The sequence below is a fragment of the Myiozetetes cayanensis genome, unplaced genomic scaffold (assembly GCF_022539395.1).
Source record: "Myiozetetes cayanensis isolate MyiCay16 unplaced genomic scaffold, myiCay2020 scf5-8, whole genome shotgun sequence".
Taxonomy (NCBI): Eukaryota; Metazoa; Chordata; class Aves; order Passeriformes; family Tyrannidae; genus Myiozetetes; species Myiozetetes cayanensis.
The window spans coordinates 90,363,259-90,384,676 of record NW_026087742.1 but is presented as its reverse complement, the minus strand read 5'-3'; the positions used below and the strand labels follow the sequence as shown (position 1 = coordinate 90,384,676).

At 42.6% G+C, this 21,418-nt stretch overlaps 1 long non-coding RNA gene across 2 annotated transcripts; it reads left to right on the top strand.

Moving 5' to 3' along the window:
* The first annotated feature begins 7,532 nt into the window (after positions 1–7,532).
* Positions 7,533–11,806, top strand: LOC126648512 (uncharacterized). Of its 2 annotated transcripts, XR_007630823.1 has the most exons (4): positions 7,533–7,621; positions 8,638–8,732; positions 9,695–9,806; positions 10,330–11,806. It is a non-coding gene; the product is annotated as an uncharacterized LOC126648512 (long non-coding RNA). The 2 variants fall into 2 exon arrangements; XR_007630822.1 differs by having other exon boundaries at positions 9,695–11,806.
* The last annotated feature ends 9,612 nt before the right edge of the window (positions 11,807–21,418 follow it).

The following is a 21,418-nucleotide window of genomic DNA, read 5'->3' as shown; positions in this document are numbered from 1 at the left end:
TTCTTTGACACCTCTCCCTGCTGTGCAGTATTTCCATTCCCACAGCACATGCGTTATTTACAAAGATGTTTAAAATATTTCTGTAATCTCCAAAAAGTAACAGCTCTTTTGTCTCCTAGGTCACTACTCCTCTCATCTTGGTAAGAAAAAGCTCTAAGGGAATTATAGAGGAGGCCTGCCCTTCCCATGGTGGCACTGTAGCATTGGGCTGTACTTGAAGCCCCCCAGTGCCAGCCTGCTGTGCCAGGGACCTGTGCTGCACAAAAGCTCTGTAAGTGCAAAGAGTATTTAACTACAGTCCACGACAGACAACAGGTGTACACAACAGAAATGCAGCCTCTGGCTGACTAGAGGGTTTAAAAATCTCAGACCTGTTGACCACCAGAAGCTGAGAGAATGAAGCAGGGCCACAAGCACTCCCCGTAAGTCCTGCTCATACAGCACTTACAGCTGGCCCCTGCTGATTTTGTGAAAGATCCCAGCACAGCTTGTCACCCAAAGCTTACAGAGGGGAGGGTCACACAGAAATTGCACAGTGATTCATAGTCACACAGAAATGCACTGGAGGGAACTAGTGAGGTGGAAAAGAGGAGAAACATGAGAAACCAAATTTAGATCCAGGTTAACCTTCCCCAAGTCTGAGCAGAGAGGAGACAGCCTTCAAGCAGGAAATCTGAAAATACAAATCCAGGTGTAGCTGGCACTGCCACAGGAAATCTGCCTGCAAGGCAGTGGTAGCACTGACTGGGTTTTGTACGTTTCCACTTGCAGCATTGACAGCATTTTCTTGACTATTGATGGACAGCAAGAAAATGACTGTCTTGCTGTAACTATCTTGGAGACATTTATTTATTTATTTTATCTAATATTAAATCAGATATAAGGGAGAAATTATTTACTGTGAGGGTGGTGAGACACTGGAACAGGTTACCTGGGAAAGCTGTAATTGCTCCATCCCTGGAAGTGTTCAAGGCCACTTGAACACTTGGATGGAGTGTTGAGCAATCTGGGATAGTCGAAGGCGTCTCTGCCCATGGCAGGGATGTTGGAACTAAGTGATCTTTGAGGTTCCTTCCAACCTAAATGATTCTGTGATTCTCTGATATGTCTGTGCTCTGACACACTGCCTGTAGATGCAGCCTGTCCATCTGCAGTCATATTTCCCCTTGACATCCTCAGGAATTTTGACTGACTGAGGCTGTGCACTGCCTGACTTACTGAGGCAAACACTGTTTGCAGATATGAAATACAGACAAGCCCCGAAACTTCTGTTCTTCATCATTTTACATGGACTTGCTGTGGTCTGGGCTGTCTCCAGCATTTTTCCTCCCTGTACTCATTACTTCAGGCAATAATGAAACTGAGTAAGCCAAATGACCAACTTGGCCTTGACATGGCCATAATGTTGTTGAAAGTGGGGGAAAATACAAACATACTGCCTTGGCCATAGGAACCTTCCTGCTTCATTTACAGTAAAAAAGAATCTGAAATCCTTAATTCCCTCACTTTCAGACTTCTCTGATACACATGCATTCTAAGGCATTGCACAAAACATTAGGAGAAAGAAGTCAGAAGACCTTCATAGTTTGATCTTTCAAACTTGTCAATGAGAAATCCTTCAAAATTTAACTTCCCACTAAAGAAACACAGGTGAAGCTGTAGGGATGTTTTAATTATATTAAAAACAGTCGCCAAAGACGGTCACATCACTTGGAAGCAAATGTGACTTTTGAGTAATGATCTCTGACTGCAAAATGAACTGACAAAATAAGAGTGATAAATGGTCTTAGGCGGGATCGTTGGCATAGCTTTCATTGTGATTTTGAAGCAGCAAGGAAGGATTCAAATACCTATGCATTTACAACAGAACTGGAATGACTTATCTGCTCTGGTTTATGTCAGCACGTTTCTCTGCAAATAGCTGGAGTGAAGATTCCAGTTTTCCTGATAAATAGCAGAAAATCAACCCACTGCCACCGGCATGTGCAGCATAGTTCACATTGCTTTGCAGCAGCTGCAGGATGTGTTCCTTACACTTTGTGTAAACAAAGACATATGATGCCAGCATAGGGAAGGGCTCCTGACAGGCTGCTGGTGCAGGAGCTGCCCAACCGCCTGGCCAAGAGATATCAGGCGCTGGAGCCTTTGACTGCTGTTGGCCTGAGCTGTACTCTACCCAGCTTTCTTACAACTGGCTATTTTATTGTTTGGATATAAACTGGTTGCTGAATAGATGGAATTAGGTTTGTTTAATTAGGAAAAAAAAAAAAAAGCTAGGTAATTGAGTTAAAACTATGTGGTTTATGGCAGAAAATGCCACAGTAATTACAGTTACCATCTGTTTCATCAAAACTCTTATTTGCTTTGAATAAGTCTATTGTCAGGTCATGGCTGGTTTTAATGTCTGTCTCAAATTTATTCTAGTAGGGAGGTACTCTGAAATTAAATTACCTTATTCTCCATAACCTCAAGCAGACAACAGTGGTGGTGTCTGCAGTGACCTTATGGTGCTATTTCTTGAAAAGAAAATATTGCTGTGGCTTTAATCACTCCAAGCTTATCTCTGTGCACAGAGAGCTTGCATGTTTTTTTCCAGGGATTTATTCAGGGAGGCCTGTGTGGTTTTGTATACTGCAAACATGAAGGGCATTCTTTTCCCCAGTATCTCCTTTCCACTACCTGACCATAATTTAATTCCTGATACATCAATTCTCAAAAAAACCCTGAAGAATTCACCTCTCCCCATGTACTTATGCACAGATGCACAAGTACCTGCACACGCCTCGCTCCCAAGAGCTGTGTCATGATATATGAGTCAGCTCCCTTGAGAGTCTTGCAATACACTTGTCTGACGTGGTCTGGAGGAACTGAGTGACTGGACGTAGCACAAGCTTGTACTGCGTGAACTTGTTTGCAACATGGAGCCATTTATCCCAGGCTCTTACTGCGCTGCTGGGCTGCCTGCATTCCCTGGGGGATGCTAGCACAAACACCACTTCTTGCCTAGTTACCAGGAGGGCTGTGAGGTATTTGAAATCAATGTTATGTGTTGCTGTTGGTAAATAGAAGAGGGCAGGCTATTGCTTAGGTGAAAGAAGCAAGATGGATGTGAAAAATGGGAGACAAAAAAAATAACTTCTTTTAACAGCCCATCTGTCTTATTATATAAACATTCTCCAAAACATTTATTTCTGTGGCAAAAGTATCACTGATACTTTCATCATTTCCAAGGCTTGAAGGAATGTATGAATTCATGTGTACTGAATCCTATGAATTCAAGGAAAATTCAATGGATATTTAATCTGCTTCTGGAAGGAAAAATTCTTCCCTTTGCTTCCTTCAAAGAGAAACAAAAACATCCTTTATTATTCTTAGTAAGAGAACCGTGCTGCAATCACTCTACATAGTGAAATGACAACTTCTTGAAAATCTTGCTGCTCTTACATCTTGGATAAATGCTAACCTAAAAGTGATAGAGAATTAGGCAATAAGATTAGAAGGAGAGATTGTTCCTGAATCAGTCCATTAGGATTAACCAGGCTTTGTTCCATGGCAACTTAGCTAAGAATAATCATGACTGCAAATAGTGCAGTTCCAGTTTCTTGGGTGGAGCACAGAGTAAAACTGCTGGTCTCCAAGTGCAGTTGTTAATGTGTTTGGCGGTTCTTAAATGTCACTGTGGCCATACTTCAGCAATTCAGTTAGAATTGGTTTTGCCATCATATGTGATGCATAGGGAATTCAAAAGCCTGTGGGAGAGCTGAGTTCATAAGGTCCTTGTACATTCAGATTATTTCTGGTGGGGCATGATTTCTGGCATTAACAGTTGAGGCTGACAGCATTGACTTTGCCACCTCAGTCACCAGTGGTATACGAGGCATGAAAGGAGTATGTGAGAGAGGTGGGTTGGAGCAGTCAGGCTGGCACATTGGTGGGTCCTGATGATAAACCAGTTCTCAGGAATGTAGATCTCAGGTGGAGGAGAAATTCAAAACACCTTCTCTGTTTATTTGTGCTGCAGTGCCCCATTTTGGGCATGGCTGAGCTGGGCCCAAGGAAAGGCAGTATCACCAGTGAACAGTTTGATTACATTGATCATATCCAGGAAGAATCCTGAGAATCTTTTAAGAAATGTAAACTTGTTTTTACTATTCTACTCTATGCTCCCCCACCTCACATTGCAACATTTTTTTATATTAAATGCATTTACCTGTCTAATCTGTGCTTGGAAACCATAGTGCTTTCTTAATCAAATATATAAAACTATTCATGCTAGCTTAAATTGGTGAATTATGTTGTCACAGTCATTTAAACAAAGAATGCATTAGGCACAGGCACAGGTTACAATGAAGGGCCCATCCCATCTGAGACGTTTCATGGGCAGTGCGGTTAGCTGAAGGAGTAGTACGTGTGTGGTCACAATACTCAAGTTCCCATCTGCCATCCAGTTCTTTTGTCCTGGTAGAAACCCCGTTGTGTGCCATAGTTTTGTCATGAGGGGAAGTACACATTGCTTACCAGCTGTGTTTTGATTCCACTCACTGCCCCTCTGTGTCCTCTTGTATGTACACTGCTTAGGATGTCTGCCAAATCAGTCAGTTGGGGCTGAAATACTCTTCAAGATACTGGTTTAGGAAATATTTATGCAGGAACAACAAACGAGAAAATGCGGCTTCTTTGGTGTCCTTTGTGTTGTAGCTAAAATTAAGTTTGTCAGCAGGAGAGGAGCAGATGTTCTGCAGGCCAGAGATGGTGCACAGGCTCCAGGGCCGGCCGCAAGCCATGAGGGACAGGGCTGCTGCTCCCAACATACAGCCCTGGGCAGCTCACACTCACAGCACTGGGGTAAAGCTGCGGGCTGTGTGTGACAAAGCACCCTCTTCGTCACACACACCTTTGACGAAGACCTTCACTTGCCCTGAGCAGGAGGTAGGCCTGGCCTTGTGCCACTTACCAAGTGCGTTTTTTGTTCTTCAGATTCAATTATTTAAAAAAAGTTTAGACAAAGATAACACACACGACCCCTTCCCTAAATTACAAGAATTTATTCAATGCTTTGTGCTTTTTTGCCAAGTTCATAAAGAACACCTCCTTTCTAATGCTTTGCAAGAAAATGTTGATATGTTTTCCAGAACTGTATTTAAAATGTATATATTGAAGTTTGATATGCTGCAGATGTTTGGTGAAATTCTAATAAAACAGCCAGAGTAACCCACCATGCGAATTTTATCAAAATCCTCTTGAGGAAAATTAATCCCAAGGGATGTGTCATAGGTCAAACAAAAGCTGTCATACCTCCTCCTTGTTTTGAAAACACCCAAAACACCCTCTTTTATTTACAACCAATATATAAAAGCTTTTTGTCAGCAATTTGTCTTTTTATTTATGTGCTGGTATGCTAACTAATTATTACAAGTTCCACACAGTGCTAATCTTGCAATAATGGTATTTCTAGTATGACAACTTTCATCTGCTGACTAAACAAGCTGAGTCTTGCCTTTTCTCAGCATGGCCATGACTCAGAAACAAATCACTGGGAATTAAGGATCTTAGGGCTCGCCTGTATGTGGGTTTTGCATGAGTGCAATTAGACAAGTTTAAGCCAAAGCAGTGCAGCCCCCAAGCCTGGCTGAAACTGCATTCCTGCTAAAGTCAGCCCTGCTTATCTGACTAAATTCAGTGTTACATGCAGTCCGTGTTAGAATAGCTGCTCTGGAGTACATGGAGTGGCTGTTCTGCTCTGGCTGAGATAGTTCCATATTGTCCACCACTGTGCCATTGTTCCCAGGATGTTTTTTTCTGACAGTGTAAGAGTGAGATTTTAGAAAGAGCTCTTGGGAAAAGAAATTGGACATCATGCTGTTCACTAAAAACATGAGATTTTTTCCCTCTGCCTTCTTTCCGGTCCGGGAATTAGGGGCCTGGATTCTGAGCCTCCAGTTGCTTATAGGGAACAACACAACACCGGGAACATTCAGGTCACCTCACACCCAGTGACTCGGTGCAGGAAACACGCCCTTTCCCACCTACCCCAGTGCAGCAAATGTTCTTTGGACACAAAACCTCATGGAAGGGGCTCACCATGCAGAAACCTCACCACAGGACCAGACTGAGGGTAGTTGTCCTCTACCACGTGCTATACTGTGTATGACACATCTCCTATATCATGGGCATTTTGTTTGTTCTTTTTTTCTTTTTTTTTCTTTTTTTAAAGCCTGACTACGATGTGCTGATGGTGCAGGTACACAATGTGTTTGCTCTGGCAGTGAAAGCAGCTGAATAATTTCCCACTTCATCCCCCAGCCCAGCTGCTCACCCTGTTCCTCTTGGTTGTACTGAGGTAACTGTTTGAATATGGGTAGTATAAACCAGGACAGAGAAATAACAATGTTAAGAAGTGACTTTCAACAAAACAACAAAAAAACAATTACAAGGGGGACACTGACTTATTATTGAGACAGGAAACCACAGCAGAGGGCAAGCAATTTTTTGATATATCATTACAAAAGTAATTCATACAGGACTCTGGAAAAGAAGTAGGAATCATCTTGTGTTGGGGCAAGGATGTTAAAACCACAAAAAATGTGAAAAACAAGTGTTGAAATAAATAGCCCAAACAACTAAGATGACATTTGGAATTACACTAATGTGTTGTCATCTACTATGAGTATCAAGTGTACTTCTTCAATTTGTCTAATCTAATATAAACACTGAGCAGCAGGTATATCTAAAAAAAGCCTCTACCAAAACACTGCAGATACCCATCTTGCCCTGGGGAGATGAAGACAGCAAACCAGGTATGACAGCACCTAGAGGCGTAATTTAATGCATGGTTAGAAGGCATTCGCATTTACAGCCCTCTAAAGAGGGCTGTAAACACAGGAGAGGAGAGGGGAGGGGAGAGGAGGGGATGGGCAAGGTGAGAGGAGAGGAGATGTCAGATCTGAGTTAAAAAATTAAAGCACTTTAACACTGAATGTCACCTTCTCAGTATTTTCTCTCTTTTTTTTTTTTAATTCAAAATAGAGACCATGCAAGTTCAGCATAAAAAAAAAAAAAAAAAAAAGTAGCATTAAAGCTTAATTTTGGTTGCTAAATGTACTGGAACAAATGTGAATGTTTTTATTGCCGCTGACATATTCAAAAGCAAGTTTTTCTTCAACCTGTTTGGGTTTTTTTTGTCTTATAGCAAGCTGTTATGATTAAAAAATCCCACCTCTTTCCAAGCATATACAGCATTAAGCCAAAAGACTCCTAGCATGAGTTCTGGTTTGAGTGAGTAACTTTGACTCTAATTGAATCTCTTTTGAGACACGCCTAGAGTCTGTGTTTTGTAGAACTTTGGACTAACTGATTACAAATTTTTTTCCTTGACTGGTAGCTGATGAACCCACACGGGTTTACTCTTCTACCCTAAAGTTTTATTGGCAAGTAAAGTGAGGTGTCAAGATTTGGTGTGATTCACAGTGAGGATAGGAGTGAAGCTGCCATCTGATTTTAATGGTAACTCTCTTGGCCTTGTTTTGCCCACAGATGACCTTGCTCAAGAAGGAGGAGAGAGAATTTCAGGTTCTGCAGATAAGAAAGCTTCCTTCTGAGATTAGAAACAACACTGCCTGAGGTGTGACTCTTGAATGTCTTGTGATGTTAAATTAAGCTAGCATTATATATATATATTAAAGTTTCTGGCATATTTTAAGTGCTGTTTGGATGTAGACTATACAGTAACAGCTTCCAAAATGGCTTTGCTCTAAACAGGAGAGGATTTAACATGCATTTTTATCTCTTGCTAAGAAAAGTTTTCTGAGCAGGATTAGCCAAGGAAACAGTGTTTGCAGTTGGATTACTTTTCTGCCTTGAGTTTAAATCCTGCTGTAATAACACTGTCTTTCAAAAAACCCCTGTTTGGGTCGTTTTCCCTGTCAGTGCTGGAAATCCCATGAAATCACCAGTGATCGTATTTCATATTTGTGGGTGCAGTCTTGAAAGAGTTCCTGAGATACTTTGGCCATGCATAGCAAGAAATTGGAAGGCTGTCTATACTTTGGCTTTGATGCAGAATGATTCCTCCCTTAGTGGTACAGTCATTCATTCCTGTCCATGGTGATCTGGCATGAACACCTGCACTGAGCCCAGCTGTTTCCTTGCCCTCTGCTCTTCCCCTCACTGTTATGCTGCACAGAAGGCCTCTTCCACCTGCAGAGCTGGGCTTTCAGTACCCAGCATGCTGTTCTCTTAAAATGTTCTGTCTTCAATCTGTCTTGGCAAGTTTTGTCTGTGGCCTGCATGGAAATATTTTAAAACCCAACAAAGAACATATTTCAGCTGTTGACCTCAGCAGTTCTTAGCAGCTACATCATTTCCCTGTTACTTGCAGTCCAGTAACCAGAGAGGATGCAAGCTGGCTGGCTTTTGGCCAGGGAGCTGGTTCCTCTGCACATCTCTGCAATCAATCCAGTCCATTGCCACAAGTGCCAGAGGGAGTTTTAAAAGACACAGAGTCATGTTATAAATGCTTCAGTCATTGCAGCTGTGTATGAAAGAGAAACAGGCTGCCTGCCTGGTGCTTTGGGGAGTTAAGAAGTTGCAGTACTGGGATGTAAATGAGACCATTTTCATGTATTCATTTCTGTACAGGAACTGCTGACAACAGTGGTAAAATGGTGTTTGCCCTTGAAGTTCAGATCAAGCCCATATTCCTGAGAGGGCCCCGTTCTTCCCCAACCAAGCAGGTTGGTACTTACTTAGGTGAGCTGATGGTCACAGAGAATTTAGGTGGAATGAAATACTAGCTTACACAGGCAGGAGACATGTGGATTCTGTCCTCTTGTGTGTTTACTAACACAAAACAATGTATTTACTTGTATTTCAACCACATAGAAATTGACAACTTTCTTTGACAATGCATCTCCCTGGTAGATTTTAGATAGATCTTTACATTGAATTCCAGCTATCGCAGCACAATTAGTACTAAATAGCTGGTCTTGTTGCTTTGGTTTGGGTTTTGAACTGGGTGGGTTTTTTGTTTTGTTTTTTTTCTCTTTGGGACAAGCATTTTTATCTCTTCAATAACAAATTTAGGCTCCTTCCCCACTGCAATGGTAGGCACTCGAATCAGCAGAGATTTGCCACTGCTGTTAGATGGGGGAATGTCAGAGTATGAGTTTTAACTCTGCAAGGTGCCTGGTTCTCTTTTAACCATCGCTCCCGATGGTCACCACTGGGACAGTCATACCAGCTCCTGATGCAGAGAAGGCAGAAATAGGTAAGGGATCACACCCAAGCAGGGCTGTACATGAGGCTGACACTTCCTAAGGCCATAACTTAAAACTACCAAGGCCAATGATACTTAAGCAATTTGGAAATTTTATTTTATCATGACTTCCCAGTCCAGTATTTTGGATGTTGGGCCAAAATCCATCTGAGTTCCCTTGGATTTTTTTTCTTTTTCTTTCCGAGTGGCAGACATAACAGTCTAGCTGTAGCATGACAACATGCCAGGGATCAAACTTGTCTGACTCTGACCAGAATAGTTTGGTGGAGGAGGAAAATATAATGAGAGCAGGATGGCAAACATATTATCACAACTCTTTCTTCTGCAGTACACTCTTTCAGTGCAAGGGGATAGTAGACAGTCCCTGCATGGGTAACACCGACTGTCAGCTATGCAATAATGTAGTTTTTTACCTTGTAGTGTCTCAAGCCCTATTTGTTGAAGACTCCTCAAGTCTCGTTCAGAAAACATTATTTCCTCAGAAGACATTCTACATGGTTTATATCAACAAACATGTGGTGGCTTATGCAAGGTATGAGTGGCATCATCTCCACAGGAACTAAGACCTGTGTAAGAAATGTCCGTGTTGTGTGTGTTATTTATTTTGGATGTTCTACTTGAGGTGTTATGGACCCAGCATTTGGGACCATTTGGCATTGTTTGGCACTTTCTCGAATCAAAAACCAGTAACCCAAGGCAAGCCTGGTGGGAAGGGTTCATTCTCAAATTCTTTCTGGGACTGAAAACACAGAAAAAAAAGGGTTCCTAGTCTCAGTTCTCCTGCCTTCACCCAGGACAGTCAAGAGAGTAGAGGAACTGCATTTAAATAGAAGGGTTTAAACAGCTCTAAGCTGGACCACATTTTTAGAAAATTAAGGTAAAAGGTGTTAGCATATCTCTATTGAGCATATGCAACATATATTTTTTCAGATGTTTGTAACTTGAAAATAGGAAAAGGTACGTTGCATGCCAAACTGCAGTTCTTTCCTCATGATGTTGATGACATTGCAACCTTTACATAATTTTCAATGTGAAAAACTCTCTTTGTCCCATAGTGTTATTCTGCAGTGCCTGATCTCCCACAGCTGACATGAAGAGAAATACACTTCTCTCTACCCAAAGCCCCTGATTAAATCAAACTGAAGTTGGAGAATGAAAAATTTCAGACCATCTGTTCAAAGTTATAAACAATTGAAACCAAGGTATTTTTCTGGCCTGAGCAATCAAGCATATCTACAATAATTAGATTTAGTTATGTTTCTTTAAGCCATGTTCTTTTTTATTCCCATACAAATACATTTGTTATCTAGAGCTCCAAATACACTGGAAAAGGCAAAACAAACACAAAAATTCTCTTCCTGCAAAGATGAACAGGAAGAAAATACGCTTCCAGAGTCAGAAACAAGGGTACTGTTCACAGGGAGAAAAAGTACCATAGCTGCATCTGCTTACAAAAATTACACTCAGATGACAGTGGGGTTTGTTGCCACCCTTGGCAGCAAATTACTTTCATTCCCCATCCATAGCTCTTTGACATGATCAAAGGAGTTAACAGCACAGAGTATCCAAACCCTCCTAAGGGAAAAAAAAAAAAGGTTGTATTTTCAATCTTTTGTGGTTTTTACATTTTTGACATATTTGTGGATATTACTGCATAACAGGTGACCTGCAGAGGAGTTACGTTCATTTAAATGCTTCTACCAACTTAGCAGCTTCACCCTCGCAGTCAACAAACCTCAAACCCCATTTTCATTTGAGAAAACCTTCCAGAGTGAGGGTGATTCCCTAATTAGCCACATCCTCCATGTATCACCATTAGATAACACAAGGAAATGTGTTCACGGCTTGCTGCTTCATCGAGCTGCTGTAGTGATTCATTCCACATCAACTAGCACTGGGAGAGCAGAAACGCCCAGGCTGACAGCAGGGATGTGAAGAGAGCACCATTCTCATAAGATTTTTTCCCCACAGCGTCTCCCCCATTGTTTTTTCACAGATGAAGGTTTGCCCTGTACTGCCCCAAGGAGCTTGCCCTCCATTTATCTCCTAGAGTAGAAGATCTTTGTGGGTCAGTTGTCCAAAACGTGTCAAAATGTGTGTTTCTCGATCCTGCTCCCAGCTGCCACCTCATAGGGGGATCAACTGGATGCCAGTGTCTCTCTGGAGCAATAACATTCAGTTCCCATGAAGTCCTGCTCCTGGAGACTGGAGGACTCTTGATCAAATTCTTGCAGTCACAGGACTCTGCTTACAAGAAGAGACGCTGGGGCATGGTGCCCTGCTCTGAGCACCACACATGCCACGATGACTGATCATTCTTTGTGGGATCCTCCATTCAACTATGGCTGTCTGAACACTGGCTGCATCGTCCCAGCGCAGGGCCTGGATTTCTTCCCTGGCCAGGGAACAACAGCCACATGCATGCATCTCCAGAAGCCATTTTATCTGTCCTGTTTCAGACACAACTGCACAGGAAACGTAAGAAACCATTTTTTGATCAGATCAAGCTCTTAGAATGCTGTACTTGAGAAAAAACACCTACAGCCTTCTGTATTCAGAAATAAAACTTGTATTTCCCTGAAATGGTGAAAGAAGATTTATGTTTTGAGCATCTCTGCATTTTCACATGCTTCCACCTGTCCTTGTTACCCACATGTAACCTGCCTACACTTATGGAATTATGAGTGAATACTCTGTGTGTGTGTGTGTGTGTGGTCTCAGAGTCTGTCACTGGCCTGCTAAGAAATGTGATGGGTGCAGGAATTACTTACAGTGCAGCCTGGTGCACTGAGTTATTTCAGGGACTCAGCGTTATTTTGAAGGGTGCTCTGTATTTTAAATTACATGTCTGCAACATTGTTCCTTACAACTGCAATATGTCATTAGCTTTTCTTCCAAAGAATAGCCTCTTCTAGGTGGCTTCACTGGGCCTGTCTTCTCTGCGAGCACATTCCCTAAAGAGGTGATGCACCACTCAAATGTATCATGTACTTGATGACTACTCCTAAGGAGGCATGTCAGTCTTAAGGATTAGACTCAGTGTTGGAAAAGTGCTGGGAGTTTCCCTTAGGAACAAAACAGTCTGTTTTGTTCAGTGAGGGTTACCATACAACAAGAAATACTGCTTTATGCTTTAGCCCTAGTAGCAGCATGCTACTTAAATCCATATTAAAACATGGCTCAACTGTTCTTTGTCAGTAGTTTGGGGCCAGATGGCAAAGCCTTATGCTGACCTGCATCAGGGAAATGCTGTGCTTTGATTTTCAGTGCTGGCTAGCCCAGGCTGCTGCCAAGCTCCTCATGCCCTGGCCTCTTTACCTACTGCCAAGCAGAGTGATCAGCTGGGCATTTGAATTCTCAGTCCTGCTCTCTCTGTCCTCATTCACTTTGCTGAAAGGCTCCTTTTCCCTTCAAAGGGTGTCTTCTCTCATGCATTGGCATTGCAGCCCAATCTGCTCCAGAAATATGCCTGAAGATGACTAATACGTGTAATACACAAGTAAACAGAATGTTTAACATGTTATTCTAGGTCCTTTGATATTAACCATGTGTATAATGCAGAGGAGGTATTGTCCTGCCAAATTCTTGTGCCATCAAAAAAATCCTGTGTTGTATCAGTAATGACCTGCTACAGACCCTATTTTCCAGCAGCATTTATTGTATTTATTTAGACTGTGCTGAGGACACAGACGAGGATGAGAAATTAAGAGGTGCTGTGCTGACAAGAGACGTGGAAGAGAGACTTTAAGGCACAAAGCTGACCATACAGAGTGAGATGGGTAGACAAAATGAGCACTTGGCCTAGCAGCTAGTTGGGAGAATGGTGTTACACCAAACCAAACACTGCTATTTAAAAGCAATTAAAAGGTACAGATTAAAATACCTTTGATAATAGCATCATAGCTGTATGTGCCTGAAAGGAAGACATACCCTCAGGAAGACAACCATCAGCTGTGCTCTCCAGCAAGTGGGAAATGATCTATTACTTCTCATCAAAGGTCTTCACTTACACTGAAAGTGGTGGATTTTTGTCTTTGTCAGTGTTGGAATCTCTAAAAGGTATAAGCATCTTGAAGAGAGAGTAGTATTTTCTTGTTGTGTCTGGTTAGCAATATTCATACATGATTATTGTTGTTGCTTTGAAATGTGGGAATTCCTTACCTTACATCAGCTTTACAAGCAGGGCATTTGTTTAGTGCCAAAGTAGTCTGGCACACCAACGCAACATTCAAGAAGCAAATGTCATTAGTACTAGTTTTATCTCTCTTGGGATGTCCTTTTTTTCTTTACTTACGAATAAGATAAGTCTGTTAAATAACGTTAGTTTGTTATCAAACTTTCCGTCCTTAGGAAAGGAGGGGCCTTTTTCCTCTTTAAATGTGTTTGTTCTAGTTCTGAGGATTACTCATTTCCAGAACACTGGCAGGTAGCACAGAAAGCAGGGTTTAGCAACAAATTTTCCATACCTGAGTCACAGGATGTACTATGGAAAGAATACGATGTTATTTAGAAGGCATTAGTGTTTTCAGTATAGGCCATATGCAATGTAAAAACTAGCAAAATAAGAAGTGGTAATGCCTCACCATTTTCTTCACACAGAAAACGTGGCCAAAACCACATCAATCTTTTAAGAAAACATATGAAGCCTCTAACATGTTTCATTACATTTCTTGCAAAATAGTGACTCTTTCTGAAACAGTACCTTCTAACCTGTAACCTTAATCCTATTCTTTTTAATATGAAGCAGTAAATAACCTGAGATGCAGTTCCCTGCCACACAATTACAGGGAAAGAAATCTACCATGAACAGGGATCGGTTTGTACCATCACTGCAGAAATACCTTTCTGTGTGAAAAGCCTCTCTCTCCTGCAAAGATTCCTGTCTCAGCCTGTTGCTCTGCCACTTGCTTGTGGAGGTGTCACCATTGGCTGGAGTTTGATCAAGCAGATCTAGTCAGAACACATCTGCTGCTTGGCATCTTCCTGCCACATCTTCCTGCTCTTGGCCATCTCCTTGCTCTGTCTGTGTCAGCAATAGCCCAGGCTGGCTGGTGGCTGCTCAGGTTCATACCTGGGTAACATCTCAACAAGCATTTGAAGTACAGTTGATCACACTTCCAGGCACAAAGAAAGGTAAAATTGGTGTTCCCCAGTCTGTGGTCAGCTCCATGAAACATGAGAAGAAGATCCAGGAAAAGGCTGCAGAACAGTATTTCTAAAAAATTACTCATGCAATTACTCACCTATATGAGTGAACAATAATAAAAAGAAGTAGTGGTGATAGATAAACCTTCAGACTTTGGCCTTTTCGCATGGTTCCAAGTACAGATCTCTGTGGCACGGCTGTACAAGCAATTTGTGCTCCTTTGACCAAAATGTGGAGGACCACTAAACAAGCCCTACCTATTGTTTTTTCTATGCAAAGGGTAACTTAAACAGCATTTCACAAGGCAGGTGCGTCTTTTGTGCACTGCAAATATGACCCCCTGCAGCAGCAACAAAGGTGATGAACAAGCCAGGGTGGCTGGAGCCTCTGCCTGAGTAGCCCTGCTCATGAAGCACCTTGAAGAGGAGCCCTGAGAATTTTCCCTTTTCACTGAGACAGCCATTCCCCACAGGCATTATCCTCCTTACAACCCCTCCTTAAAATCCTTCTTTGACATTCCACTGAGCCTCCTCAAAGATACCCACCAGCAGGCAGAGTGGGCCAAGGACTCTGTTACAAATTGCACTGCCTTTGTCTCAGCACTTGATCACTATCTTGTCTTGTACTGTAAAGGTCTGGGGCAGTGACAATCTCCTCCTCTTCTCTGTATCACTTAGCTCAACGGGGTCAGCTCATAAGGATATCAAAGAACTAAATCAAAAGAAGTAAAAAAAACCTCAAAGAATTAAAATAATAAGCAGTTAAACAAAGGAAGTGATAAGTACCCATATTTAGCATATTATACATATTTTTAAACAGTAATAGAAAAGATCACCATAGGAATAATAAGTGTTACTATTTATGCCTTGTGTAGATCTTTTAATCTGTGACTTTCTGAGCACTCTAATTAAAGACTTTGCACATATCCAAGTGCAAATAATTCCCATCTGGAAGGGACAGAATGCCAAAAGTGAAGCAATTTAATGCCAACAATATCCTCATCTAGCATTATGACTGCAGATCTGGGGTTAAGCTTCCATTTTTAATTAGCTAGCAATCTTAGTATGACATAGATAGATAAGGGAGGTCCTCATCTGCTGTTTGATACATGGGTCAATAGTCACCATCAAATCATGAATGTTTGCAATGGGCATTTACCAGCAAATCTGTGACCTCTGAAGTGACTCAGTTATTGGCTGGAAACACTTGAGTGCTGGTCTGCAGCCATAAAACTGGGATTCAGCTTCAAAGCTGAAGGTGGTAACTTCCTTCTCCTTTTACCTCTCATTATGTGTGGTAAAATAATTCCTTCCTCCAATTTCTTACTTATCTTAATCTTACTGATGGCATTAAGATTTCAGCTTTTCCTGTGTGGGATGGCAACCACATCTTCTCTGCAGCAAACAGCAGAGGAATTGGTGTCAGCACCAACCACAGACCTTTTCCTTGGAGCCAGGCAGCCACAGCCCCAGAAGCTGGGCAGCCATAGCAGTCTTCTCAGTAGAAAGCAGCAAGCTTTCAAACTTCATCGTACATTGATTTACTAAAACTTCTGCAGATGATTAGATGACTTTTCACTTTGCTGTGTGCCCATGGGGAGGGATAAAGGCAATCACTTTCTCCTCCACCCGCCCTGTTTGACAGCGAGGTGAGTGGTTCCCACCTTTGTTTCAGAGGTCAGCTATCTATTTGCAAAACTTCCAGGGTCCAGTTGCTCTTCCCTTTTCACAGACTAACAAATTTCCAGTATTTCTTGGAGCAGCTCTGAGTCGGGTTTGGGTATGAGCCATGGGCCCGTCACAAGGAGCCAGGCAGCCAACTAGGCAAAAGGCACCCCAGTCACATTTAGCTGTATCTTTCAGTAGCTGTTTCAGTTGAAGTTCCCTGTTTGTTCAGCCTGGAGCAGATGGTGAATCAGAGCACCTTCGGGCAAGTGGAAAATCTTCCAGCAGCAACGTCTGGAGCACTGAACTGAGCTCCTCGCACGTCCTCCCCCCTGCCCAGCCGTGCTGGCCCAGGGTACTGGCTGTCTGCTCAGATGGCTCCAGACAGGGAAGAGCACTGAGCAGGAAAAGTGGCAGAAGGCAGCTGAAGCTGGATCAAAACAGGAGGCCTCACCTCTATGCAACAAGGAGTGATAGGAACTGGATTTTTTTCCAGCTGTGTTTTGGTTGGCTGTGTTTAAAAAGTGACCCTCTGCAGAGAACTTTGAGGTTTTTTTATTTAAAAAGTCCACAACTGCCTGCTGTTTTTCTCGTCTCACCCTGTGTATGGGTGTGAAGGGCCAGATCCAGACGTAAATTAAAGTATCTGTAAGTGGGAAGCTCAGGTGACAGGTCCCTGGATGTGGCTCTATCGACCAGATGTAATGCTTCGGCTGCGGGGAATTTTTTCAAGGGGTGATCCACCTTTATTGCCATGTTTGCTGTGTGAACGTGTCTGTGCAAGATGTGTAATAAAAGCAAGGCAGCTTTTTCTGTGGCCCTCCTGTGTTAACAGAAAGCTGGCAAAGCTTTCACAGCCCTTCCCAGGTGCCCCTCCTGTGACGATGCCAGCATATTTTGCAAACGCTGAATTGGCCAAGATAGCTGCTTTCATGTGTGCTAAAATTTACCCATAAAAAGTACTGGGAGGGGGTGACTAAGAGTGATGATCAGGCCTGTAGGAACTGGTATATGACCGTGCAGTGCTGTTCCCTATGCTCAGAATAGAATAATGGTCTTGTGCAAGTCTGGGGGTATTTAGCAGATGTGCTTGGTACCTGCTGCCAGCTATCCCTCTTTCTTTTGGTTTCTCCTGTTTTGACAAAGAAAAATATAGATTGTGCTAGCAGACTGATCTCAAGTCCTTGAATAGAGCAAGTATCAGACATTTGTAATTTAATTTTGCAATTTCACAGTGTGGAAAAGCTAAAGATGAGACCAGTAAATAACAATAAATCTTGCTAGCTGGAAAAGAAAATATGGCAGAGGTATCAAGTCTATCTCTAAGACCTAAGCCTTCACTACTGAAACTGATTAGGCAGCACCGTTAAGATCCGTAAGCCTGTGTTTGCTGCTCTACCAGAAGAGTCCCAGCCACTCTGCAATGAGATCTCTGAAGTAAAGGAGATCTAGCTGTGAAGTTTGCCAGGTGGGAGAAACTGAAACCAAAGATAATTTGAGTCATAGAATTACAGAATCATTTATGTTGATCCTAAGATCATCAATTCCAACTGCCAAGTCCATCACTAAACCATGTCCCTAAATGCCACATCTGTGTCTTTTAAATATTTCTAGGGATGTAACTCACCACTTCCCTGGGCAGCATGTTCCAGTGCTTGACAAACCCTCTGTGAAGAAATGTTTCCTAATATCCAATATAAGCCTCTGCTGGCATAACTTGAGGCCATTTCCTAACTTCTCCTTAATTATGTTAATAGTAGACAGGGGACAATCTCTTTCTTCTGGCTTTCTGATGATTAGGACTGCTCCAAGCATTTCTTATCTTTCCAATCTCCTTTGATTAAGGAGGAGGTTTCACAGAACATGCAGTATCTCAAGTAGAGCAATACTCAAGCAAATTGAACTGTGTGACTTATTCTAAGCAGGAAGTGGCCTTGATAAGCTTTTCTAGTTGTCTTTTGACAGCTTCAAAAGCAATTTGCCAAGCCAGGAGCCACCTTGTTATGTGACTTAGGAGAAGATGTGCCAGCAAAGATCTCTGGCCCATTGGCAGGAGGCTGGGCTGGAGCAAGTAGACTCTACTGGAAAACTGTGTCTCTCAGCACTACATAATTGGTGAATGGTTATCTTCTGAGACTTACACCACAGTAAAAATTAAAAACTGAATGTAACGTTGGGGTCTCAAAGTATTATTGTAATTTTCTGCAGTTGTCTAGAATAATATATAGCTGATATGGGGAACAGTGGGGTGTCTTTCCTTTGGGCTGGGATTCCATCCCATCATCACCTGTAGATGGAAGGAGCTACAGGGAACCCTAAGGTCTGTCTGATTGCGTGGGGTATGATCTGCTTTTGTGGAGGTAACTGCACTGCCTCAGGTACCCTCTGAAAAAGTTCAAGAAGAAGTGCTTTGGTCTATTTTAATGTCTGCACTAATTGGTTTTGTCATTTCACGGCCATGACTTGTATGTTCACCTGGAAACAGAAATTGCAGGGCATTGACATGACTGTAACTGAAAAGGAAAACACCTGGGTCTCTCAAGGCAGTTTTTCAGGAAAGAAGCCAGGCATCTACCAAAAGTTTGCTAAAATGGAAGCAGAATATGAACTAAGCCTTGAAGGAAAGTTTGAGGAGATACATCCCCAACCGTAGTTTTGCCCGAAGACCAGGGAGGAGGGCAAATCCGTCTCAAGACAGCTTCCTTGCAGAGGGGAAGGGGGAAGGAGAAAGGAGACTCACTTTCATTCAAAGCAAGCCCCACAGATTCTCAACATCCAGCAGCACCCAGTCCTCGTTTTGTTGGTGAACAAACCCATGGCTGAGGGGGAACTAGAAAGTAGTACAAACTGATTTGCTCCACTCTGTCAAAGTATCTCTGGAAAACTTGGCAGTGCCCTGAGGATTTACTGTAATTCTGAAGGGCAGCTGTGTTATTTTCCATTCTGCGAGGGTATCGAAGAGGCTGCCAGATTCTCCAGATCATTTGCAGAAATGGAAGAGCCAGAAATAACCTGAAAAAAAGCTGTCTCCCAGCATGTGGCTGTAGATCTACAGTATGGGCTCTTGCATCACCATGGAAATTAAGAAATCTCTGACAGCTTAAATCTCACTGAAGAGGAAATAAAGTAGTGAAATGTCACAATATGGGAGGACAAAATCTGTCCTCCCTGGATTCCCATTGAGATAAACTGTTCTGGACCAGGGTCAGATAGGGCAATAGGAACTGTAATGGGCTCCTGTTGGAGGGCCCCACTGGTGGAGAGCAATAATGTTTAGAGTAATTACAGTGCATTGAAAATGTCTATCCTGCCTCTTGGGAAAACATGGTAGTTAAACATTAATGTGCTTCCTTTGCCAGTGGCACAGGTTCCAGGACGGGGACAAACAGACAAATGACCACAAACAAACTTGTGTTTCTCTGACCTTTTACAGATCCAGTGTTACATCCCAGTTTAGAGCTTTGCAGCTCATATTTACCTTACAGTGTTTCTGACTTAGTGATTTTAGGAAATAGTGTTGCTGGTGGGCGAAAGCCCTGTTAGCCAGCACAGACTAAAGTCTGCTGAGGGAAGGTGCTGCTGTGGCAGTGCCATCACTACCTTCTTTCTCAGTCTTTCAGGTATTTGCTACTGCCATGTTATTTGACTGGACACTGGTGCTTCTCTGACCCTTCTCTGAGCTGAGTTACTTCACTAAGATGGCAGAAAACTAACTCCACAAAATAAAACTGAATCCCTGATGGGTCTGTAGCAGGGAACTGAATCCATTCACTAAAGGTTCAGATGGCCAGCAAGGAAGGAATTATATGTTGGGAAAGAGCAGTGCTTGAGAAAACAGGGGGCAGGTCTCCTTCCTTTGGAAACAAAGAGCTGTTGGAGCAGGTAGGCTTCTTGTCTAACTGCACCCATACTGGTCATGGCTTGCTCCATCCTCCACTGACACTGGGCAGTTGAGTCAGGACAAGCTGTAGGAACTGCTGCAAGATTGGTCTCAGTGTGCCTCTGACTTGGGTCAAGTTATGTGGTAATCTAGGACAGCAGAGGTATGAAAATATGGCCAAGGGAAACAGAGAGGGAGGCTTTCCCAGGCTCCAGTTACAGTAGTCCCACATCCTGCTTTGGTTACTGCATTCCCTCCCCTGTGCTGTTGGGATGAACTGATTTGCTCCAAAACCTTCCTGGGAAGTGAAATGAACAACCAAAATGGCACATTTGTTACTGAAGGACTTTCAGCCTTGAGCTATCCACGTGCAGCAGAAAACAGGGTGTCATAATCTGGCGTTGAACATGCCAGGCCAAACATAATGTGGATCAGTCAAGGACACGAGGTCCCAGCCCCACGTGGTCAGGAAGAACGTGACACAGGATTTGTGCTGCCCCTAGGCTGGCTGTAGGAGATGAAGTGTGATCCAGCATAAAGCTCAAGTGGCACAAACAGATCATGTTAAATCTCCTATAAAAAACCCCCAACCCTGCCAGTACGACAGATTAGCTGTGAAAACTTGACTCAGCAACAAGAGTTCGGTGTAAGTCAGCACTTTACATTGTGTAGCTGCAGTGATTTTGACCTAGGAGCCCTAATGCTGGATTTACTGCACAGTGAAATCACGGGCACGGGAAGAGCAAATGACCAAGTGAAGCCAAAGCACTCAGTACCTCAGGAACAGCGGCCAGTATGACTAAGTCTCCAGAAAACGAGAATATCTGCTGGGCCTGGCAGTGTTCTGAGCTCCTAACTCCATTGTAAGGACCTGTCAGACCAGATTAACAGCTTGCCAAGTGCAGTATGTACATGAAAAGCTTGGAAGAGGGAATAAAGATAAAGTATCTTTCCACATTCTGATTGCATCTAATTTGGTGACTGACCATCTGTCTACTTTTTTTAGCCTCTTTTTAAGTCTGTGACATGTGTGCTGGTTTTCAAAATCACTTCCAGATACAAAATTCTTTCAGATAACAATCTCTTTTTACTTCTTTCACGTTAAATATTTGAGTATAATGGGTATTGGTGAAATGATTCTTTTTACCATTCATAGCTTATAAACATTTTTTTTTAAAGTGTGCTGTATTCCAGAATAAGAATGCTGTGCCAATCTTCTCACATAAGGAGCTCCAGTGCCTACAGTATACACACTGACATCCCAAGTTGCTGTTCCACATACTTCTCTGCACAAAAGGTCCCTTAAAGTAGCAGAGAACAGATCCAGCTCCTGGGATAGTCTGCTTGAGGCACATTCTATTGGAAGGAACTTATGAAAAAAGGAAACTGTGTGAGGAAGATATCAGTGTTGTCCTTGAATAACAGATTTTTTTAAAATAACTGCAAGGGTTTAC